The sequence below is a fragment of the Lingula anatina genome, chromosome 4 (genome assembly GCF_051362555.1).
Source record: "Lingula anatina isolate TDL-2025a chromosome 4, LinAna3.0, whole genome shotgun sequence".
NCBI classification, from domain to species: domain Eukaryota; kingdom Metazoa; phylum Brachiopoda; class Lingulata; order Lingulida; family Lingulidae; genus Lingula; species Lingula anatina.
In genome coordinates this window covers 5,887,712-5,913,159 of record NC_141770.1, presented here as the reverse complement: position 1 = coordinate 5,913,159, position 25,448 = coordinate 5,887,712, and the positions used below count along the sequence as shown (strand labels likewise).

The 25,448-nt window shown below is 34.5% G+C and overlaps 1 protein-coding gene and 1 long non-coding RNA gene across 3 annotated transcripts in view; both read left to right on the top strand.

Moving 5' to 3' along the window:
• Positions 1-25,448, top strand: part of LOC147762137 (uncharacterized) — a 169,606-nt gene that overhangs the window by 53,504 nt on the left and 90,654 nt on the right. The window lies entirely within an intron of this gene.
• On the top strand, positions 23,218-25,010 carry LOC147762140 (uncharacterized). 2 transcript variants are annotated; one of them, XR_015334029.1, is made up of 2 exons: positions 23,218-23,415; positions 24,303-24,995. It is a non-coding gene; the product is annotated as an uncharacterized LOC147762140 (long non-coding RNA). The 2 variants fall into 2 exon arrangements; XR_015334030.1 differs by lacking the exon at positions 23,218-23,415 and adding an exon at positions 23,435-23,597 and having other exon boundaries at positions 24,303-25,010.

Sequence of the window (25,448 nt, the reverse complement as noted above, 5' to 3'; positions counted from 1 at the left end):
TAAGACTGAAGTGCAGCTTGTGTTGGAAAATCTTTGTGATTGTTTTCTGTTTTGGAAGAAATGTGGTTCTTTTGAGTGCTATATGGTGCAATAAATGTATATGGATAGCGGGCAGTGTATTAATTCGGGATCATAAATTAATTTGCTTAATTAATTTTTAAGTTATTTTAGGGTTATAAAGTAATTTGCTTAATTAATTTTCAAGTGGCCATTAAATGAGATTATATAAAACACACATTGAGATTTCATTGTAAAGTCCCCTGGGTTTATCTCTCTTAACTGTGTCACATAATTAGGAATCGATGATTATTATGCAGGTAAATGTTAGTCATGTTAGTAATTACACAGCTAGATTAAAAGTTTGAATAGCAGCTTTATTGGAATTTTTTATTATGTTTTATTTTACATTTTCTTTTAACTATTTTTCAAACACTAGCATCTTCAAGATATCACTTTCAACTCCCATCCACCAGAAGCACTGTGCATTTTCTGTTTTTCCACATTGGGAGTTGTGTTGGTTTTTATGTCTTTAAGCATTGTGTAATTATATTATTTTATTCACTGTCATCTTTTTTTCACATATTGGGATTTTCATTGTGTGAATTTGAACTCTCACATATGGTCCTGAAACTGTAACCTTATAGACCATGTTATTCTGTTGTACATTTTGTGAATTTTTTTTCTTTCACATACTGGCAATATCGGTGTGGGACTTATAACTCCAAAGGGCATGTAACAGTTCACTTTTATTGATACTACCTATTGTGCAATATTTGCAACTTGACTTTGCAGTTAAAGGGATAATAACTGTTCTTTTTGGCAAATAATTAATTTTTTTCGAAAAAGTTTTTTATGTACAGACACAGATGTGTCTGTACATATTGCCATCACCTGCGTCTGTCGTCGCCGATGGCGATGGCGATGGCGATGGCGATGCCGATGCCGATGCCGGCGCCGTGCACTTTCCTTGTAAACACGATAAGTGGAGGGCAGTTTTACTTTTTGGCTTTATATTTACAGAGCTGATGAATATTCATAAAACGCAGGTCAAGTTCGAAAATCAGTATGATCGGGCCATTATTGTAGGGTTTATGACCCCTGTGAAGTTGATTCCTGGTTCCTTATTCCTTATTCGGTTACTTATTCAAATGTGAAGTTGGTTACTTATTCCCGGTTCCTTATTCGGTTACTTATTCAACTTTTTTATGTTTTTTTATGATTTTGATGCTAAAATACCTGTTTCATCATACTAGCACCCCCTCTTCATCTAGATGACACCCTAAATTGTTAAATATACCAATAAAAACACAAAATATAACCCATTCCTTATTCAAAAGTCCTGTTACTTATTCGGTTACTTATTCCTTATTCGGTTACTTTTTTCCAAGGAGCTTAGGCTCTGACGTCATTGTGACAATGATCATCCGTGGACTTGCTGCCTGCTGATTGGTACACTATGACATGATTCCCATTTAAATCCATAAAATATGAGATCAAAAAAGCACTTAAAGACTAACTATATAAATCCAATGATGCCCATTTTTACTATGACGCCAGAGCCCAAACCTCGCTTTGAAAGGGGATTCCCCACCCACATGACTAACTATAAACCCACAATAAAATCCAAAAGACAAAAGGAGATGAATTTAGGAAATTCTTTGTAATTCAACTTCAGGTTGATTAACAGTATTTTGAAGAGACAAGAATATACAAGCAGTAGATGAATTAGAAGGGTGTGAGAAATTAAGTGTATAAACTGCAAATAAGGCTATGTTACAATAGTAAAATTGATAAATAAACAGTATTTAATCAAGGGAAGACATAAAACCGGTTTTAATTATTGATTAAAACGGAAATTGATGGCAGGTGACTATGAAAGGAGAGGTAGTATAAACCTGTTGATGATTAAATTAACTAGGCTATAGTCTGTTTGACGAAACCTTGCTGTCTTTAGAAGCGCAACACTCTATATGAATGTATTCATAAGTTCAAAATTCAACTTTTATTGGAGTTTGAATGGGAGAGTGCATGTTGAGCAGAAAATATGGGCATAAGTTTGATATCAAGTATTGCAATTTTCCCTTCCTGTCATCTTTAGACTTTGAAATATCCTAGACTCTCAGTTCTTATACTGCTAATACGATGTAATCTCAAGATTCAGAAAGTATTTGTTTATTAAAATCTGTTGAGGATGAGAGCAGTTGGTGCCCAAAAAACAACCCGGCAAGCTTTCGTCAAACAGACTATAGGCCTCTATGTCAGGGGAGAGACACGAGGCCTATGTAAGCAAAGATTTGACGTGGCATGGACAACAAAAGAGAATCATAACGAAAACATTATAAAACGAAAGAACTCCCAACAAATCGACGATGAGATATATACAAATATAAACATTTTACACATTTTTTTCTGATATTGATGCTAGATACTGAGTGATGTAGGCTGAGTAATAGAAAATTTACTGGTCATAGTTATTCCTGCAAATATATGACATTCCCTGGCACACATCCAGCTACACTTTCTCGTCGGAATGGCTTCAGCTCTCCTCTTAACCCATCATAATATAACCAACCATGTTTCGTTGAGTTGATACAGGCTACAAAGTGTCCTTTTCGGTGCATCGTTATTCCAATAAGAATGTATTTCACATTCTGTGCTTCTACAACGGGGGAAAAGGCCTTCAAATCCTTTGAGTGCAGTCCTGCCTCTACATAATCACAAACATTGACAACAAGTATTGGCGGCTTTTGAATAAGGAATGGGTTATATTTTGTGTTTTTAGTGGTACATTTAACAATTTTAGGGTGTCATCTAGATGAAGAGGGGGTGCTAGTATGATGAAACAGGTATTCTAGCATCAAAATCATAAAACAACATAAAAAAGTTGAATAAGTAACCGAATAAGGAATAAGTAACCGAATAAGTAACAGGACTTTTGAATAAGGAATGGGTTATATTTTGTGTTTTTAGTGGTATATTTAACAATTTTAGGGTGTCATCTAGATGAAGAGGGGGTGCTAGTATGATGAAACAGGTATTTTAGCATCAAAATCATAAAAAAACATAAAAAAGTTGAATAAGTAACCGAATAAGGAATAAGTAACCGAATAAGGAATAAGTAACCGAATAAGTAACAGGACTTTTGAATAAGGAATGGGTTATATTTTGTGTTTTTATTGGTATATTTAACAATTTTAGGGTGTCATCTAGATGAAGAGGGGGTGCTAGTATGATGAAACAGGTATTCTAGCATCAAAATCATAAAAAAACATAAAAAAGTTGAATAAGTAACCGAATAAGGAATAAGTAACCGAATAAGGAATAAGTAACCGAATAAGTAACAGGACTTTTGAATAAGGAATGGGTTATATTTTGTGTTTTTATTGGTATATTTAACAATTTTAGGGTGTCATCTAGATGAAGAGGGGGTGCTAGTATGATGAAACAGGTATTCTAGCATCAAAATCATAAAAAAACATAAAAAAGTTGAATAAGTCACCGAATAAGGAACCGGGAATAAGTAACCAACTTCACATTTGAATAAGTAACCGAATAAGGAATAAGGAACCAGGAATCAACTTCACCGGGGTGAAGTTATGCTGTTTTTTCACTTTTCAGCATATTTTTCACATTTCCTCAGATTCAATTCTTAGGCATGTTAACAGTCTCATTATTAAACTAATAAGATACATAAAAGTGTTTGTTTGACATTTCCTGCATCTTTACAACATTGTTAGTTGATTTTGTAAAAAAGATGGTAAACTTGTTATCATGTATTGTGTAATAAAGTTTCAAAAATAGAAAAAAACTCATATCATTGCAGTTTGTCAGATTCAATCATTCACTATGTTCAGAATCTCAGAATGGAAGAAATTGGACATTTAACACTGCTCTGTTGATATTTTTCCCATCTCATCAATTTTCTTAGTTGATCATATAAAAATGGCAGTAAACTGTTAATTTTGTTTTATGTTAAAAATTGTTAAAAATGAAAAAAAAAAAAACATTTCAGAACAGTGCTGTCTTGTTTACATTTTGGCATTTTCAAGTTTTGACTTTGAAGTTCCATGGGCCTGAAGACCTTTGCTAGTCACATTTTCTGAACATCCATGATACTAATATTTTATTATTAAAAATTGATGGTCATTATGCTGTTAAACATTATGTAATATTGCATCAAAATTTGAAAAAAACCTATTTTGGGCACTGTTCCCATGATGACCATTTAAGAAAAACCATGTCAATTACTGTTCTTAAACAGTACAGTAAATATATATAGATGTGTCTGTACATATTGACATCACCTGTGTCTGTCGTCGCCGTCATCGCCATCGCCGTGCACTTTCATTGTAAGCACGATAAGTGGAAGGCAGTTTTACTTTTGGGCTTTATATTTACAGAGCTGATGAATATTCATAAAACACAGGTCAAGTTCAAAAATCAGCATGATCGGGCCTTTATTGTAGAAGTTAGGCCACACTTTTTTAATTTTATGGATGACATCCTGCGCGCGCACGGATTTTCGCCCGTTCTCAAAAAAAAAAAAAAAAAAAAAGCCCCCCCCCCAGCCCCAACCCCGCAAACGTTGTTATTGAATTTGCAAGGAAATGAGCTTTCTGCGCATGCGTATTTTCGCCACGTGGAAATGCGACCACTTTGCTGTCAAATTCATCTCTAGGATTACTTTCAAATTACACAACAATAAAAGTCATAAAGAGAACGGGCGCCATCGTTTTGGATTGGTATGCCATTGATATTCGGCATGGAGATATCACCTTTTTACAATTGTGCGAAAGGCTGGCGGCGGCCGAAACATTTCCGTGACATTCTGTATAAAGCAGCACATTAATACCAGGTTTTCTGTAGCGAAAAAAGGGTCGACAAGGGCGTCGAGGTATTTGGTGGGCTGGAGGTCGGACAGGCCACCTGACAGTTTAGCTGCTTCGTGTGAGTTGAAGTTGACAAAATGGCATCGTCTGAAATGACCTTTAATAGATTTGGTAGTATTAAGCATATCTTTGCATCATTTTTTAAACATTTCTGTGAAGTGTTCAAAATGTTTTAATATTCTGAGAATACAAATAAAGACACACTGTTTGATTGATATTTGTTTTATTGATTGCTTTACCAAATGAATGCATGAAATAACCTGAAATAGATTTGGTAATATGAAGTATATCAATTCATGACTTTTTTTACATTTCTACGAAGTATTCACAATGCTTTAATATTTTGAGAGCATGGATAAAGACATATTGTTAGTTTGATACGTGTTTCTGTGGTTAAATTTGTGTTTCCAGCTGTGTACTGACAGCATTCCTTTACTTAAGCAGTTTTTTTTTTTTTGGACTGTTTTTTTTTTTTTTCGCCCTCTCGCACCGATTTTGGGGTACCCAGAGGATGTCATCCATAAAAATAAAAAAGTGTGGCCTTATGCTTTTTTTTTTCACTTTTCAACATATATGCAACACTGTAAACACATTTCAAGAAAAACCGATAGGCTTGTTGTCATGAAACTCACAGGAGTAATTGATCTTACTAAAACGCAAGTCAAGTTCGAAATCGGCATGCAGCCTGAGTTGGAAAAGCAGTCTAATTGGCTTCTTTTTCTGGAAGTTATGCATGTTCAAAGAGTGAACTTGAACTCCCATGGGCCTGAGGCCTTATGCTTGTTACACATTTTACTTACATTGGTATTACCTGTTGAGCATAATTAAACTTTGATGTTAAATTTGCAGTTTAACATAATGTACTTTTGCATCAGAATTGACATTAGCCTATTTTGTGCATAGTTATTTCCTGCTTTTTGTCTGTACATTTGACAGCTTTGCTGCCTTGTTTTTTTGTTATAATCTCTTAAGAAATTATTACAAAGTATAGCCATCTATGGAGGTCACACGGTCTGATGACAAGTTCAGATATCAGAATAATAGCTATGGCTGCCCTTTTTGTGATAAAACATACTTCTGTGAGTTGTTTACACTGTTTAAACTCAATTGGATGATTCATATCATAGTTATACAGCTAGACTGAATGGCAGCTTTAGTGGAATATTTTTGTAATATTTTCTTTAATTTTTGATTTTTCAAACTGGCATTTTCAAGTTGTGACTTATCACTCCCATCCACCAGGTGCCCTGTACTGTTACTTTGTAATATTTTCTGTATTTTTTTAACTTACAAGAATGATTCTTAGGATTGACTTACAGCCCAAATAAGAAAAACAGCTCTATTAAACTATAGATATAGTTTAAGCATTTTTTTGTGAATTTTTCACTTTATCTCATTCTGGCATTTCCAAAATATGAACTTTAACTCTTATCAGCCTGAAGCCTTAGAGCGCATTCTCAACGAAGTAAGCCAGGCTTTACAAAGCCGGTGACCTAAAAATGGCGGACGTACATGAAAGAAAAACCGCCTAATCTTTTAATAGTCTCTCCGCCTCCCCACACGTCGTCCCTGCGGGGTACAGTAATTAAATCGCGTCTCCGTTCGCCATGCGGAAGTTACCTGAGAAATATTAAGTGCGCATGCTCATCAGTTAAACTCGTGGTGAAGAAAGCATGGCGGCTGAAGGCGATCGAAGGAAAAAAGCTCTTCTGTTCTATTATCTTTGAAAACAGAGACGAAAAAGGAATAATTTGGCCCGTAGAGCAGCAATGAATCGACTATCTGCGGAGATAATATCACCAGAGATATTCACGGAAATATTAATGTTCGGAGCCGAGATTTAATTACTGTACCCCGCAGGGACAACGTGTGGGGAGGCGTGTGAGAGGCGGAGAGACTATTAAAAGATTAGGCGGTTTTTCTTTCATGTACGTCCGCCATTTTTAGGTCACCGGCTTTGTAAAGCCTGGCTTAATTCGTTGAGAATGCGCTCTTAGGGACCATTTCAAGGGAATTCTCGCTAAATGCAATCAATGTAAGTGGCTTAGCTGTCTGTCACGCCTACTGGCATGCCAGAATCCTAAGCTGCTTCAGCTGAAAGCAATTTAGTGAGAAACCCCTTGGAGTTGGATTGATCCTGTTAGATTGATATAGGTATGGGAACTCAGTCTAATGCTTGTTACACATTTTACTTTGATCCTAATCCACTGTTATGCAGAATTAGAATTTGATGTTGGCTATGTAGTTACAGTAAGCATAATACATCAGTGCATCAGAACTGACAGCTAGTGTCCTGTATGGAACGCCATTCACGCAAAAAATGCAGACGTCAATTCAACAATCTATCGGCACTATTTAACAGCCAAAACCTACTTTAACTATCTAAACTTAATTCTACTAAATTAGTTTTTGGTCATTTTAATCGTTCGTCAAAATCTAACAATCAAAAAACGATTCAATAGTCAGTCACCGCAACTCAACAATCAGTCACCGCAACTCAACAATCAGTTACTGCAAATCAACAATCTGTCGCGGACTTAACACCAGATGGCGCTAGCACGCCTTCAGCGATCTGAAACGTCCTTGAACTTTTCCGGAGCACAGGCTTCAAACAACTGCACATGCGCGAAAAGTGCGGTGTTTGAAATAAACAAGTTGCAGTGAAAGCCTGGCGGTGTTTACCGGCTGGTTGAGTTTATTTCATTTGCTCTCTGGTGTCATTTTGCAAATTTATATTAGAAATGTTCTATTGATTTTATGTTGTAAAAAGTAAATCCGTCGGAATTCCTTAGAATAACATTTATTTTACCTTCATTTTAAGGGGATTCCCATTATTTATAGTGTTATATGTGGCCCCAATGGGTATTTTCCACCCCTCCCCACTCTTGATTAATAAAATTCTTCATGTGCCAGATTGAAAATGATATTGCAAAATACATTCAAAATCGTAGGAATAGAAGGTCAATTGCCGATTATGCTGCGAGGACATTCTTGTGCGAGGGTGAATTTGGCCAATATAATTTTTTAAACTTCATCTCCCGGTTTTGGAGCGGATTGTACTGCACGTACTAAATCGGAGGAAGCTCTCACTCACTATCGTTCACTTACGCTCACTTAGACAAGTAACCTTTCACTCTCACGTTCGATCCCAGATTCGAATGACTAAAACTACACGTAAGTGTGTGCGCCAGAAACCAAGTCAACCACAAGGATAAATCAATGTAACGATGCTTTATACAACAACTGACCAGTTAAACGATTTATTTGTTGACGCTTGAAGCTACATATTCTAAGTGAAGTCTCCAACTCTTAACTCGTCAGCTTCGTACTCCGTCGCTTCCAATCTCCTTCCTCGCTGCTTCCTTCTACATGTCTCCAGTATACAGTATCTCTCAAGGTATTGCTTATATCCTTCTTCCTTATCTACCTGTATGGTCCATGACGCAAACTTTAACTACCTTTAATTGTATAATTAATTTATTTACATCGGCGTCATACACAGAGACCGCCGCATTACTCGAGCAAAAGCTACTAGACTACAAGACATTACGTCATATACGACTTCGTATGATCTTTATGTTGGACCCGACAGCATGTTTTAATTTTTGAAAGCGAAGCAATGGAACCAAACAATACGATGCAATATGTATTCTCATAAAAAAATGCTATTTTAGATAAAGACCATAGCATGGAGTACATCGAAATGCGACTCGTTTAATTATTACTATGATCTTCAATAATAGTTAATATAAAATATACTTTATAATAAGTTCTTGTTCCCAGCCTATTTACTAACTTAATTGATTTTTTTAGTATTTGTAGATTAAAAACACAAAAGTTGTCTGGTTTCATTTAGAGGAACCACATATTGTTCGTGTGCTGCATAATATGCGGAATATTGAAAACATGGAAAAGGTCAAGGACGTTTCAGATAGCTGAAGGTGCGCGCGCGCCATCTGGTGTTAATTAAGTCCGCGACAGATTGTTGATTTGCAGTAACTGATTGTTGAGTTGCAGTGACTGATTGTTGAGTTGCAGTAACTGACTTTGGAATCGTTTTTTGATTGTTAGATTTTGACGATTAGATTAAAATGACCAAAACTAATTTAGTAGAATTAAGTTTAGATAGTTAAAGTAGGTTTTGGCTGTTAAATAGTGCCGATAGATTGTTGAATTGACGTCTGCATTTTTTGCGTGAATGGCGTTCCATAGTCCTTTTTTCTGCATTTTTATTTTCTGGTTTTTTGTCTGTACATTTGACAGCTTTGCTGCCTTGTTATTGTTAAGCATCATTTGTACAAATTTCAGAAACATTTGACCAGATTTGACAAAATTAATAATGTTTAACTATTTTAAGCCATGAGATTTGCCAGTCTTTTCAATGTAAATTTCAGTTTTCCCAAATATGTTGCCCCAAAAAACACTTTTCATTAGATACAGTCAACAGATCATCTAATCACAGATTTTTATTGTTGTTATGCATCATTTGTACAAATTTCAGAAATATTGGACAAGATTTGACAAAATTATTAACGTTTAACTATTTGAAGTCCTTGGATTTACCAGTCTTTTCAATGTAAATTTCATTGTCCCAAATATGTTGTCCCAAAAACCACTTTTCATTAGATACAGTCAATAGATCATCTAATCACAGATTTTTATTGTTGTTAAGCATCATTTGTACAAATTTCAGAAATATTGGACTAGATTTGACAAAATTATTATCGATTAACTATTTTATGTCATGGAATTTGCCAGCGTTTTCTATGTTATTTTCAGTTTTTTCAGTTATATTGTTCTTTTCCAGAGTTACCCTTACTATGAAGATGCAGGCAGTGAAAGACAGCACCAAGAGCAGCACTGTCTTATCCATGTGTACAATACATGATATGTAGCAAGATTTAGGACATTGTCAAATGTTGTGATAACAACAAACCATTCCAGAAACCCATTGTAAGGAGTAGTCTGCATTTGGCATTGATAGTAAGGAGAAGTCTTGTTTAGGTATATATTGTTTTCCAGATAACAGTTATAGGTAATTTGCAACCCCCTACACAAACAACCTCAAATCATCACATTTGCTATTTTATTTTATAATCACATTGCAAAATTATTAACATTTAACTATTTTAAGCCATGGAATTTGCCAGCTTTTTCAGTGTAATTTTCAGTTTTTTCAAGGATATTGTCGAAAGAAGATACTTTTCATTAGACACAGTCATTTGATCAGCTTATCACAGGTTTTTATTGTTGTTAAGCATCATTTGTACAAATTTCAGAAACACTGGACTAGATTTGACAAAATTATTAACGTTTAACTATTTGAAGTCCTTGGATTTGCCAGTCTTTTCAATGTAAATTTCATTTTTCCCAAATATGTTGTCCCAAAAAACACTTTTCATTAGATACAGTCAACAGATCGTCTAATCACAGATTTTTATTATTGTTAAGCATCATTTGTACAAATTTCAGAAATATTGGACAAGATTTGAAAATTTTATTAACGTTTAACTATTTTAAGTCATGGGATTTGCTAGTGTTTTCAATGTAAATTTCAGTTTTCCCAAATATGTTGTCCCAAAAAACACTTTTCATTAGATGCAGTCAACAGATCATCTAATCACAGATTGTTATTGTTGTTAAGCATCATTTGTAAAAATTTCAGAAATATTGGACAAGATTTGACAAAATTATTAACGTTTAACTATTTTATGTCATGGAATTTGCCAGCGTTTTCTATGTTATTTTCAGTTTTTTCAGTTATATTGTTCTTTTTCCAGAGTACCCTTACCATGAAGATGCAGGCAGCAAAAGACAGCACCAAGAGCAGCACTAAGTCTTATCCATGTGTACAATACATGGTATGTGGTAAGATTTAGGACATTGTCAAATGTTGTGATAACAACAACCCATTCCAGAAACCCATTGTAAGGAGTAATCTGCATCTGGCATTGATAGTAAGGAGAAGTCTTGTTTGGGTATATATTGTTTTCCAGATAACAGTTATAGGTAATTTGCAACCTCCTACACAAACAACCTCAAATCATCACGTTTGCTATTTTATTTTATAATCACATTGCAAAATTATTAGCATTTAGCTATTTTAAGCCATGGAATTTGCCAGATTTTTCAGTGTACTTTTCAGTTTTTTCAAGGATATTGTCGAAAGAAGATTTTTTTCATTAGACACAGTCATTTGATCAGCTTATCACAGGTTTTTATTGTTGTTAAGCATCATTTGTACAAATTTCAGAAACACTGGACTAGATTTGACAAAATTATTAACATTTAACTATTTTATGTCATGGGATTTGCCAGTCTTTTCAATGTAAATTTCAGTTGTCCTAAATTAATTGTCCCAAAAAACACTTTTCATTAGATACAGTCAACAAATCATCTAATCACAGATTTTATTGTTGTTAAGCATCATTTGTACAAATTTCAGAAATATTAGACAAGATTTGACAAAATTATTAACGTTTAACTATTTTAAGTCCTTGGATTTGCTAGTCTTTCCAATGTAATTTTCAGTTTTTTCACTTATATTGTTCTTTTTTCAGAGTACCCTAACCATGAAAAAGCAGGCAGTGAAAGACAGCACCAAGAGCAGCACTTTGTCTTATCCATGTGTCGAGAGGAAATATGTCTCGCACAAAGCAGAATAGATGTTGGTAGTTATGATGGAACTTTATTATGAAGTGTTATATTAAACCCATATAATTTATTTGTTCTTTTATGGGTGCAGCTTTCCAACTCTGATGAAGAATTGGAATTACTGTTTACTAAATAATTCCAGATAAAATGTTACGCTATTAAAGAGTCAGTCCTCCTGTTTGAATATAGTGTTTGTGCTGATGTTCTGTTTGCAGAAACTTAAGCCCACATGCTTGCACATAAAATATTCCTCAAAGAACTCTCATACCAATATTTGGTTTATTTGTTGCTAAGTTAACAATAAGAAATCAGTTAACAGATTTTTAAAATCTTGATTAACCTGTAGGCTTTACAGATTGCAAGACGTAACCATAAGACTGTATTGTTACATAGTAGTTAGCACATATATTAACTGGATTAAGGGACTGAATTAAAAGAAGTGCTAAGGCAAATACAACCAACAAAAAAGTTCCATGACAAGTATAATCTGACCCGTAATAATGATATTTTTGTTGTATTTAAAAATGTGAGGAAAATGATACAGCTTAGTTAATGTAACAGCGGAGTTGAAATTAAGAATCCAGATGAAAATCAAAAACAGCACTTTGCAGTTTGTTTTAATACATTATCCTAGAAATACATCTGTGTTGGCTTGCTTGGTGTACTCAACATTCCAAGAACTGTTGTCTTGGTTCAGAAAAGGGTAGAAGATAAATTTTTATTTTACAGTATACAAGACATATTGATGCTCTGTCCTTCTGGTTTTAAACTGTATGTCATGTGACATTCATATAGACGTCTTCAGATGGAAATTTTATTAATGTTGTACAAATATAAAAGCTTTAAGAAGGCTGGAAGAAAATTTGTCCCACACCATTGCAACATTCACTTAATATGATTTTTATTTTCAGCACTGTCCGTACATTGCTGTCACCTGTGCTATTTTCAATATATGTAAACATGTTCTTTTGACATTTTCTGCATCTTAACAATTTTGTTACTTGTTTATATTAAAATGATGGTAAATCTGTTATCCTGTATCTTGAAATAAAGAATCAAAAATGGAAATAAAATTATATTAGTGTAGTTTGTCAGATTCAATCCTTCACTGTGTTCAGAGTCTCAGAAAGGAGGAAATTAGATATTTAAAATTGTTCTATTGATTTTTTTTTGTTGTTGTTGTTGTTGAATAGAGGCTTGTCCATACTGTAATGTAATACTTGAAATTTTGTTAATTCTTTTGGAGGTGGTGCATTGTTCTTTATGTATGAAGATATATTGATTTTCATTTTTAGATACTAGTGAAAGTCTTTTTGTTATTGGTACATGCATGCCAATAGTATGTATGTTCTTCATTATTTCACTGTAATAAAGGATATTTTGGAGGGGAAATATGTATGTTCAATTGTTGCTCTTTTTCTCCCTCTAATCTTTTCCCTTTCACTTTGATTTTTATAAGAAAAACAAATAATTTTTGTGAAAAAATGGAATAATATCAATAAATAGATTTTCCAATTAAAAATGTACAAAGGTAAGACGAAATTCTAATTTCAAGAGGGGAATATTGGTGCGATATATTTTTCAGAAACCTCTAAATCCACCACTGCGTTACCAATATGCACGTTACCATATTGCGTGTAGATTGTTGTTATTGTTGTTATTTACGTTGTGAGTTGTCTGTCGGCGCAACACTCAATAACTCCCTATCCTTTAACTTGTTTGATTCCGTTATAATCTTTATCTGCAGTTAGTGAAAGTGTAAGTCATTTACTTTACAACATCAATTGAAAAGGCTACAAGTTGCCTTAAAATTTTGCATGTGGTCCTCTATGAAGAGGAACTGTAGTGCCTAGTCCAAGAAATTGGTGCAGAAAAAAGGGTGAATTGTGCGTTTTTTACCTACAAGCATGAAATTTGCCAGGGTTGTAGAGAATGGAATTCTAAGCTTTTTTGGATATATGGGCATGTCTGAAAATTCCAGTATGGCCGCCAAATCCAATATGGCCGCCACAAATACTCTTTTAAATTAAAACATCTAATATATAGTCCTAAAATGGTTTAGAATATCATTTTATAGCTGGAAAATATCATGCTATGAATGAATTATCAATATCCGCTTCTACAGGTGTATAGAATTCCAAAATGGCCTCCAAAAGTAAAATAAGCAGTTTACTTATACAAAATATGCAGCAGTTTTGTAAAACCATCAAGCACTTACAATTACAAGCATAAAAATTGGCACAGTTATGTAGATCATGATTCTAAGCAACGTTGGATATAGGGGCATGTCTAAAAATTCCAATATGGCAGCCAATTTCAATATTGCTCCCAAAATACCCTTTCAAGGTGAAAGTCATTTGTATAGTCTTTTATAAAAATATCATTTAATGGTTAGAAAATACCATTGTATGTATGAAGTATCAGTATCTGCCACTTAAGGTTTTAAAATTCCAAAATGGCCTCCAAAAGTCAGCAGACCACAACTATTAAATTGTAATCACTCGTGAATAGGCATGTGGGCTTTGCAAACTACCTGTATAATCAGCATATTCCTACCTGTGCAGGAGCTATTCTACAGAGTTTTAAAAAAAAACCATCAAGCATGATACATTTATTATGTACTGAAAACAGTCCTTCTTTTGATAAACCAACATAAGTAGTTTGACTTTTTGCTCTGGATTCTCATTTAGATCAATTCCCAGTTAGCAATCTTCTTATATGGCACTCATGAGTGACTCCCCCTTTCTAAGAAAAAAAGTATCGTGCAAAATCCATGAAATGTGAAAGAAACACCAGAATAACTTAGCCTTAAAGAGGCAAATATAAAAAAAAACTTGGGGTGTATCAATTTTGTCTGTTGGTTATGATTCTTCAGCTAGATCAGTGCATGGCGCTTCATCAAATGCTCATAAATATAACAAAAATGACAGCTAATCAAACATACAGGTCTCAACAATTTGGTGTTTTTCATTGGTAAAGTACTAAAAGCGGGGCACATTTGCACTCGATAATGTTATGATGTTATCTTGTGCTTCAAAAGTAAATTAGAAAAGCTTCTTATTTAAAAAAATTGGCTTTAGTACATTCGCAGTAATGGCTACTGAGAATTTAGTGAACATTTATGAGCAAAGAAATACCTACGTACCCCAAACAGAGGGCAGGTGTTGATACGTGCTGTATCCAAGAGTTGCATTGCAGACTTCACACTTCATGCACTAAAAAAGAAGCACTGATAGGCGCCAAACTTTGGTTTTCATTTGATCATTTGGTAACTTGTTTAGTTACAAACTTATACTTTCAAAAAACTGAACATGAAAATAAAAGAATTTAAATCCTCCAGACAGTTAATACATACAAAACTTCAAAAAACGATGTATTCTGAGGATTACACCAAGAAATTAGTGCAATATGGACTTTGAAAGGTAAAAATTCATGAGATTTCCGACATCATTGTCTCTGTGGGACAATCCAGAATGAAGCCATGAGGAGTATTCACTTACCCAGCTTACAAAATCTACCAGGTAGCTCCTACCACATCTGTTTGTAGTTATGTGTGCAGTTGCTAACTGTGGTGAGGGGAGTCAGAAGCATTGGAAGACTGGTGCTATAAGGGTTCACACTAGTAACCTACATCTACTAATATGCCCTTCCACACTTTCATGTTCCTATGGACCGTCATGCATGTAAACTGAGTCAGAAGCATTGGAAGACTGGTCCTATAAGGGTTCACACTAGTAACCTACATCTACTACCATGCCCTACCACTCTTTCATATTCCTATTGACCCTCATGCATGTAAACTGATGCTTTCTGGTGTTAAAAACGACCAATGCCTCTTGGTATTTTGTTGGGGAAAGTGGATTACATGTAGAAGCTTTAGCTTTAAGGAAATACTGGGAAAGCTGAGGGAAACACAACTACTAGTAAAGCTAGGCACACATTAATGAATGAAAATTATTTAACCAAATAAGCAGAAATTTTGGTGTAGCTAGCTGTTATCCTCTGTTGAGATATTGTCCATTTACTAAAGTAAAAGGTTGACCGCCCATAAAATGTGCAACACTTACTTGATAAAATAACTTTCGTTAATTTGAAACTTATTTGTGAAAATACCTTGACATTTTCATATCCTTGACATTTATAGAGTTGCTGCATGTGGTGTCACAACTAGACCAAAAGGAGTCCTGTTCCATTAAATGTAACTAAAGGAGCGAAAAACCAAAAAAGAGTAAAGACTGTTGTCAGTCAGATTATATAGTAGTCTTTTTTTACCTTAAAAGGGTTTTAGTGGCCATATTAGAATAATCAGACATGTCCTTATATAACAAATTGCTTAGAATCCTGTTCTGTACAATTGAGCCAATTTTCATGCTTGTAGTTTTAAGTGCATGATGAATTCACCATACTGCTGCTGTGAGTGGCCTGTTTTTCTTATTTTTGGAGGCCATTTTGGATTTCTATACACTTAAAGAATCAAATATTGATACTTCATGCATACCATAGTCTTGTCTAACCATAAAATGTTATCTTAAGTTATTATAGGATTATATATACTTGAAGTTTTAATTTGAACGGGTATTTGTGTCGGCTATATTGGATTTGGGGGCCATATATTGAAATTTTTAGACATGCTCATACATCCAAAAGTGCTTGGAATCCTGTTTTACAACTGAACCAAATGCCATGCTTGTAGTTTTTGATGAATTAACCACTCTGCTGGATATCTTGGATTAGTAGAGTGCTTTTTACTATTGGCGGCCATTTTGGATTTAATACACCTAAAAAAGCAAATATTGATTCTGAATTCATACCGTGGTGTTTTTTAACCTTTGTATGATATTTACGCCCTTAAAAGACAATATTCTTGAAGTTTTAATTAGAAGCCGTATTTTTGGAGGCCATCTTGGATTTGAAGCCCATTTTTAAATTTTCGGATATGCCCATACATCCAAACTTGCTCAGAATTTCATTTTCCACAAACCTGCCAAATTTTATGCTTGTAGTTTTAAGTGCTTGATGAATTCCCCATTCAAATGGATAACTTGAATAAATGGTCTGCTTTTTTTACTTTTGGCGGCCATTTTGGATTTAATACACCTGAAGGATTCCTACCATGGTGTTTTCTAACCTTTATATGATATTTTAAGTAATTAGAAGACTATGTACTTGAAGTTTTAATTTGAAAAGGTATTTTGGTGGCCATATTGGATTTGACGGTCATTTTGGAATTTTCAGACATGCCCATATATCCAAATTTGCTTAGAATTTTATTGTCCATAAGTGTGCCAAATTTCATGCTTGTAGGTAAAAAATGCACAATTTTTCACCAATTTCCTGGAGTGGCCAACAAGATTTTTAACTCTGAATTTTTTTACTTGTGAATATTTTGACTGTTATGCGCATTATTTTTTCGCTCGGCTTTCTCCTTTATATCAAGGAGTTATAACTCCTTGTTTATATTCGCTTAAAAAAGAGACAGAGAGAGAGAGAGAGGGTATTCTAATTAAATTCATCCTTGTCGAACACTTATAAATAGAAATGCTGTCAAAATTTTAATGCTTTGCCGATATCCATTTTCAATCACAGTTTTTTACCTATAATATCAAACAATTATGACGAAATGTCGCGTGTGACTTCCGCCCAAAAGCCGTGACGTCTGCAGCGCATCTGAGGCGCGTTTACTGATTGTGTTAGTGCAGAAAATTTCTTTCTCACCAGATGACAACTGAAAACTCTGATAATATTTTTTGAACCACCATTAAATGTAATGAAATTAAATTAAATGTACTAAATGTATTTATATACAAGTAGTTTAGAGGGCCTGCAAAATGTACTGAAACATTTTAGTGCTCAATAAAATTATCATTATTATTATTATTATTATAGGCATATTAAGATCATCAAGGCCATCAAGATCACCATCGTTACAAATCTTTGAACATCACTTCCGGCCAGTCTTATATTACTTCAAGGAACCTAATTTGCATATAAGAGAAAATATGCATTTTTCTTGATTTTGGCTGGTCTCCAATTTTTTCATTATTTTCATATAGCAATGTCATCTTTTGCTCACATATCTGGACACCTTTAATCCAAATGCACTGTTTGTAAATTATGTAATTAGAAATAATTTTTATATCACAGACGTGTATCACGTTTTCACTCCACAGCCATAAAACTCGTCGATAGCTGCATGGGTATAAAAGTAGGTCAATTGCCTGTATAAAATTGCCATACGATTATTGATTTTTTAGTGTGGACCGTTTTATGGGGGAGACACAATTGGGAGATGTATCAAGATACCAGCAAAATATTTTGGTTGCATGGGGGTACTGAAAGTCAGAGTATATTGCAAATTTTGAAAGAAAAGAGTAAAACTAGCCCACATCTCCAGCTTCATCATGTAGAACTTTATAGATGCCACGGTCCCTCTATATTTCACCTGACTCTCCCTAAAATTTTTCGGACCGCGTTAACTGTTCACATCCCGGGAACCGCGAAGCATCCAGCGAGGTATCAGAGGTAGGCAGACGCTGAGCTCTGCAGACGGCACATTGCATTCACAAGAGGGGGTAAAGGTTTTCTAGGGAAATGCTGTATTTTATTACATCTGACGAATTACGTGATAAAGGAAAGATATTTTACTTATTTGAATTTATATTGACTAAGTGCAATGAGAGACACCGATTCACTGTATTTTTTCTCAAAATTGACAGGTTAAAAAAAAAGAGCAAAAGGATCACCCCTATGAATCCTTACATGGCATATCCTATCCGTGAACTTTTGATCTACTTTAGTTTTCACACTCCTACACACGCTGAGTTTGTATGGTATCAATAGAAATGGGGCGTATTGGTGGGATGGGGGGGGGGGGGGGGAGAATTCTAATGTGACTTTTCATGTTCCAGAAGATATAGTAATTCTATTTTGATAATGCTACATCTACAACATATTTGGGTTCATGCACAGTATTACACACTGCTAGACCGAAGTCTGTTGTTTTATACGTTTTTTTTTAAATATAAAATAAAACATTTTATTTTAAAAGATAGACCTGAATTGAGAGTGTTGGCAACGGGGAAAAGCAGTTTTGTATCCAAACCCACAGGTGTTGATTATGCTGGTCTGCACATTCCAAGCTTTATTGTAATTTTGATCTGATTCGTTTATTTTATGATGATTTAGGCCTACTTAGGACAAATAGTGAACCGATGTACAACTTCGATGATTGGATTTGGTTCTCCCCCTCTTCGACGATGAGCCTGTGCGTGTGTGTGTGTGCGCGCGTGTGTGTGTTTAGTGTATGTGTAGGGGAGGGTGTATGTCATTTTCACGTAGTCCTGCCATACATTGACAAGGTACCGACATTATTTTAAAAATTAATTGTAGAGTTCAGCTGTAAATGACTATCTATCTAGCTAGAGACATATCTGTGAATATCTGTAAAAAAAATCTATCACTCGCCCTGGTAGAGGGTAGTGTGTATATTGTATTTTCATTTCCATTTGCGTGAAGCTGTATTTGTTGTTCAGATTCCATTTTTAATTTAAAATTATTTTGCCTTTGTTCTTTTCATTAATTTTTCTTGTATTATTCTGAAAGGTATTTTTTTTTTTATTTTTAGGTAATAATTACTTTGTTATAGATAGAGTCATCCAGATTTGTTCATGATTCTTTTTTTTTTTTTAATTTATTTTAATGCGTTTATTCACTCAAATAAAAAATGAAAATATACATATATAATGAAATATTTAAACAGATAAAAATTAAATGCATATAGTACTGATGATAATTACTGTAATTAAATACTGATAAATAAAAAAGAACATAAATATATAGAAATACTTTCACTCACTCATTCATACAAAGGCCTACATACTACACGTATACATGCTTGTTATTTTTCATTTTTTCTAAAGTGAATGGTATTATTTGGAGTGTTCCACCAGTTTTCAAATGCAATCCAAAAGTTTCTTGCGCGTAGGCCTACACATTCCACAAAACGATGTATTATTGTTTCTTTCATATGGCAGTTAATACATCCTGGGCAAGTAACTATTTTCATTTTGAACAGTGTGGAGTTTGTGTACAGCACATTGTGAATTATTCATGATTCTCTAAATTAGTGACAATACCGCCAACAAGAATGCCTTAATTAAACCCGTTCTCTAGCGCGATGTTTCCTACGTAAGGACTCCTATTTATGGTTTTGATGTGCACTGTTTGAACTTTATCGCTTCAGACTGCGACGGAAGTATGATGGTGATGAAGACGTACGTGCCGAGATTTAACGTAAATGCGAAATGATAATAGATAAAATAATATCCAGCTTTAATTTCAGTTTATTTTCCATGAAAGTTGTCTGATATCTTATTGATTCATGTGCCGATATATGTTTGCAATATCTACTTTATGTTGGAGTGGTAGCAGCAACAGTTCACAATTCACTGCCAGATACTTTTTGCTTGCCTTGCTTGTATCTGTAATAAAAAGTACAAGCTTAAAGCGCAGATAATTGGTAGCTATGTACAGTAATAGAACTAATAGTAATTAAAAGGGAAAACGATAGAAAAAAGCTGTCTTACGCCCTTAAAACTCGCATCAAGAACCACCACAGTAGTCTCCATTTTAAAAGAACACATACGCGACACAAGACAAAGACGGATTGTCGATAAGAAGCTCATAAAAATATTAAACACTTTAAAAAAGGACTTTATAGAGACAATGAATATCTCAACGGATATTAGTCTTGTTTAATTATTACGTAATCTTCAACACGTTAACCTTGGTCACGCACTTCTAACTTATTGTCCCTTTTACATGCATCCCTGTAGTTTGCTTGTTTATTCTCGTTTTGGTACCTGAAGAAGGTTCACAAGCAAAAGCTTGGGCATTTTTTTCATCTTTCAGAGTTAATCTTTACAGATGCGTTTTCAATATATATTTTTAGTGAAGATACGGAAGATGCTGTCGAATGAAAAATATGTAGTTTCATTTATCAGTCATAACAGTTAATTATCATAAAAGAGGTTTGTTATCTGATTCTGGTCCAAGGACCAACTGATTGTGAATTCGACCAGAGACAACCGGAGAGAGAGAGAGAGAGAGAGAGAGAGAGAGAGTTACAGATGGAGTTTTCACTAGATATTCACAGATATGTATAAAATGTAAGAATGTCTTTAATAATTTTTAAAAGAAAGATTCCTGTTTAGACTAGCTTTTTCAGTGAGATACGAATAAAGTTTTTAATTAATATGTGTGATTTGTGATTTGATGGTTTTATTTTTTGTGGCCATGAACTATGATCACTTCTCCCCCCCCCCCCCCCCCCTCCCCTTCCCAGCATGATTAGCTGGACGATATGTTAATAGCAGGGGCGGATCCAGGAATATTTCCTGACAGTCTTCCATATTATATTTGGTTATCCATTTTCCATTTTTGACCGTCTTCCGACAGAAAAAATTAGATACCCTTCAATGTAAACTTGAAAATCTGACCGTCTTCCGGAAGACCCAGAAGACGGCCTAAATCCGCCCCTGAATAGGGCACAGTCAAATGTTTTGCGCGAAACACGACATTCTCTTAAAAAAGCCGTTTGTTACCAGGCATTGAGAAAATATACTTGGAATTGAGGAAAAAAATTAGACCTTTTGAAAATAAATTAGTTAGCGCATCTAATATAGGCCCCCCCAAGCCTACTAGCGCAGTCTCTTGCGCTGTCTATAAAAGTAAAGTACAGGTACTAGATGCTGTGAAGGCAAAATTGACTTTAGAATATTTTCAAGTTTGTTTATTATACTTTTAGTGGTAGGACCTAATTGCTCTTAATGCGAAGGTCCTTAAATGCTCCATTTGCTCAAATGAGGAATACCAGCCCGCTTGGCGCCAGGTGTCGCTAGTGTGAATTCAGTCCTTCCACAGTCGCCATGTTGGATATTGTATTCGTTGGACTGTGGTACTGGCCTTAATAAACATGCCTCAGTATTGTTGTGTACCTGATTGTCAAAGTCGGCAAGGTGGGCATAATTTTCTTGAGGATTCAGGGCTTCGTTTGAAGTGAAGGGTTGCCCATGTCAACACACCTTCCATGTTAAAGGGACAGTTACAACTTGACCCAGGCACAGTAATTAGGCCCCTAAAGATAGACGAGTTGCCTCAAAAAGAATACACGTAAAAAGGTTAATTGATCTTGGCAAAACTTATGAAGTTTTGGAAAGAGAGCTCCATAGCAAGAAAGTGCCCCTAGGAAGTATGATTTATCAAAGTGCATTTTCTTATGTCCGTAATTTCAGAAGAGTTGTCAGTAAATATATATAAGTGCCGGTAGCCTACTACCCGCATAAGGATGTGTTATTAAGTAATATCCTTTTTTATTGATGTATTGAGCATGACCGGTAATGTTAATTAAATAATTATTTTTATTTAAAATCATTATTCAGTACCTCGTTAGAATCATAAAACTAGGTATAGTTAGATCATTTATTTGTTCATGTATAGATGCAATTTCTCAGCCAATGGAATAATGCATGTTTGGAAATCTTTTTGTAACAGATTAAGAAATAAAATTTAAAGAAAGAAAACATTTTATAAATGAACAGTTTTTGTTCTTTTTTTACAAAATAGCACTTCTGAATTGTTTTACTTGAGTAGAAACACCATATTATTTCATCGCTCTGAAAATTCATTGAAATGCAGCAAAACCAAATATTTTATTTAAACATAATAAATATTCAGTCCATAGTAAAAACCATGAAACCATGTAATACTTAGATAATTTATTTGTGCTATAACTTTCCTGAATATATAGCTGCAATTTCTCAGCCAATGGATTACTGTAGGTATGGAAAACTTTTTGTAACAGTTTAAGAAATAAAAATTGAAGAAAGCAAACATTTTACAAATTAACACAGTTTTTTGTTCCTTTTTACAAAATAGTACTTATGAATTATTTTACTTGAATAGAACCACCACATTATGTCATCACTTTGAAAATTCTTTAAAAAGCAGAAAAACCAAATTATTTGCTGTAAATACAACTAGCAATTTATTTCATCCCACTAAAAATACTTTACAAAATATCATCATAGGTTTTTTTTCATTACAGTTAAATATTATTAAAAACAGCATAAAAACATAAGTACTTTTTGTAAAGAATATAGCACCACCAAATTATTTCATTTTAGTTAAAACATTTTTAAAATTGCACTTCAAAATTATGATTGCAGCTAAAACCATCTCATACAGGGGTACTTTCTATAAACTAGCTGACACATACTTCCTATAGTGTTTTTCATTAAAAAAATTTATCCTGGGCAAAATACATGTAGAAAAATACCCAGCGTCAGAATGAATCAACTCCACAAACAGATCTTTGAATGTAAACACAACAAAATAGCAGAATGGGCGATTTGTAATGAACATCTGGCCTTCTAACTTAGTATAGTCTTCGCGGATGAACGTTGTGTTAGCAGTGCTGAGATCCAGCAAAAGTTGAAGCAAAAAGAAAAAATATAACAATAACAATGAAAAAGAAGTTATAATTACCTTTTTGTTATAATTTATTCTCAATCAATAATCAATAATATTATATCTAACGAAAAATCAAAAGATATAATAACTTGGACACAGAGTAAAACTGCGGCGCGCTTCTTGTGACCGGATGTGCCGAGATGTGACCCAGTATTCACTGCGGGTTTTCTTTGACCTACTTAGTCGGGCGGAGCGGGAAAATTTTACACGTTATGAAATAACGTTATACTAAGGCCAATATATATTTATGGGTCACCATAAAAGTTTGATCTGAAGCAGTAGGACCATCCACGATTCCAGCATCCTTTTAAATGCATGCAAAGACATTCTTGATGACAGAAAGGTGAGTACTTTGTAGCAGTGATCTGGTACCGGAAGTCTTGGGATTGAAAGCGACAGTTGGGCGGGGCTTTTGAGAGAGAGGAGAGGGAGAGAGAGAGAGCTGCAGATACAAGAGCTAGAGGATAGATAAAGGGAGTGTTATAAGTGTTATTCAGTAGATCTGGATTCCTGGAAATATCTGAGGTAAAACGAAAAAGTTCTAGCAGAGTTAGAGAGCAATAGGGTTTCTATATGTTGTCCTAAAAAGTTATTTGTGGGGATTTTTGCAGTGTTCACTTCGTCCTATCAGGTATCTTTATAACTCTCTATTTAGCCATAGCCCTCCAACTGGAGTGAAGTTATGGCTTTGCATGTTAGGAATTCATGCATACCCCAGTATGTAGCCAAGTATAACATCACATTATTGCAATGTTACATCTGGACTGCACCATTCCTGCATTGAATATAGTGTTGTGACACATTTTGAGGCATGTCGGGCCGCTTAAGATGCAAAGTCACAACAAATGTCCCTCTAAATTTAGCTTAAATTGCCAATATAGAATGATGACAATTTTAAGTTTGATTTTTTATTTTTATTTTTTTTGCATGACGTCTGATAGTCATGGCAAAACATCAAATGCATATTAGCAATTTTTTGAAAGTACAATTAACAGTGAATACAAGAAAGCTGCCAAGTTTGACTTTGCCCAGGACCACTGCCAGTTTAGACATGCGAACGAACAGCCCTTTTTGCCAGGAAGGTTCCCTCTGGGTAAATTTTCATTTAGGTACACAATGGTTTCATGGTAAAAGGTCCACTTTTTTAGGGAAAAAAAAAACTTTTGAAATAGCTGGCTACAGGCCTGTTGAATGTTTATAATGAGTGTTTCTCTTTTTTTGTTTTTCTAGCTCAGGCACACAGTTTGAAAGAGTGGTCAAACCTGAAAATGCAGTGATTCTCAATGAGATAGCAGAGAAAACCCTCACTGAGCCAACACCAATCAAACTTGGAGGGAGAATCTCAACAGGAGATTGGAATCCACAATCTATACAGAAAAGATGAGGACATTGAACCATACTCGGACATGAGAGAAGAATTTAGTATTATTGAAGCACACAAACCATTAGTACCCATGTTTAACAAAACACAAGCAAAATTACCACCGAGAATAGAGAAATGGGTGATGCACTTACAAGATGTTGACTATGAAGTGGTATTTGAGCCAGGAAAGAAAAATGCAGACTCAGATTATCTCTCCAGACACCCACAATCACCACAACAATAATGTCTACCATATAAGGTGGGCACTTGGCAGTGTACCATAGTTTTAATATTTTTCCCAACTGGCTCTGGTGGACTGTCAGGTTTTTGTCTTTTCTTTGTGTTAAGATAATTTGTGTTCCTTCACTTATACATTGTCATGTCTGTTTTTCCAGCTCCAGTCTCCATACAGCATGGTGTCTTCTAGGTGAACTGACTTTACCTGGCTGAACATGGGGGACATGTATTTTATAAGAAGCAGGCATAAAAAAGGCAGCAACTGGAACATCTTCATCTCACCCAGTTGTGCAAGACACGGGATATGGCAAGTTAAAGGATGAATGAACAGCCAGAGACAGGACAACCATTGTAAACAGGTGACAGATAGCAGACAAAATGTATGGTTGTTTTTTTTTTATGCAAATAAAGATAGGTAATTTGTTTCCCCTCTGTCCTTTGTGAAAGAGACACAATTGTAACATTTTTATTTTTGGGGGGGGGGGTGAAATGATTATTTCAGATGGAAAGCATGGATTATTATGAATAAAATTAATGTTTCACTGCTTTAATTGTAATGTAAATTTAATCACACCTGTCATTTGTTAAAAATGTGAATCCAATTCATCTTGTATGCACAAAACACATATAAAATGAATACCTATATTTTAATTTGATCACCATTACATACCAGCTGTGTCAAAATATAAATATCAAGTATGGTGATACAGAAATGATCTTGATCATTTTACAAAAGCATCCTATATTTGAATTACCTATCATTGAATTGTTCCTGA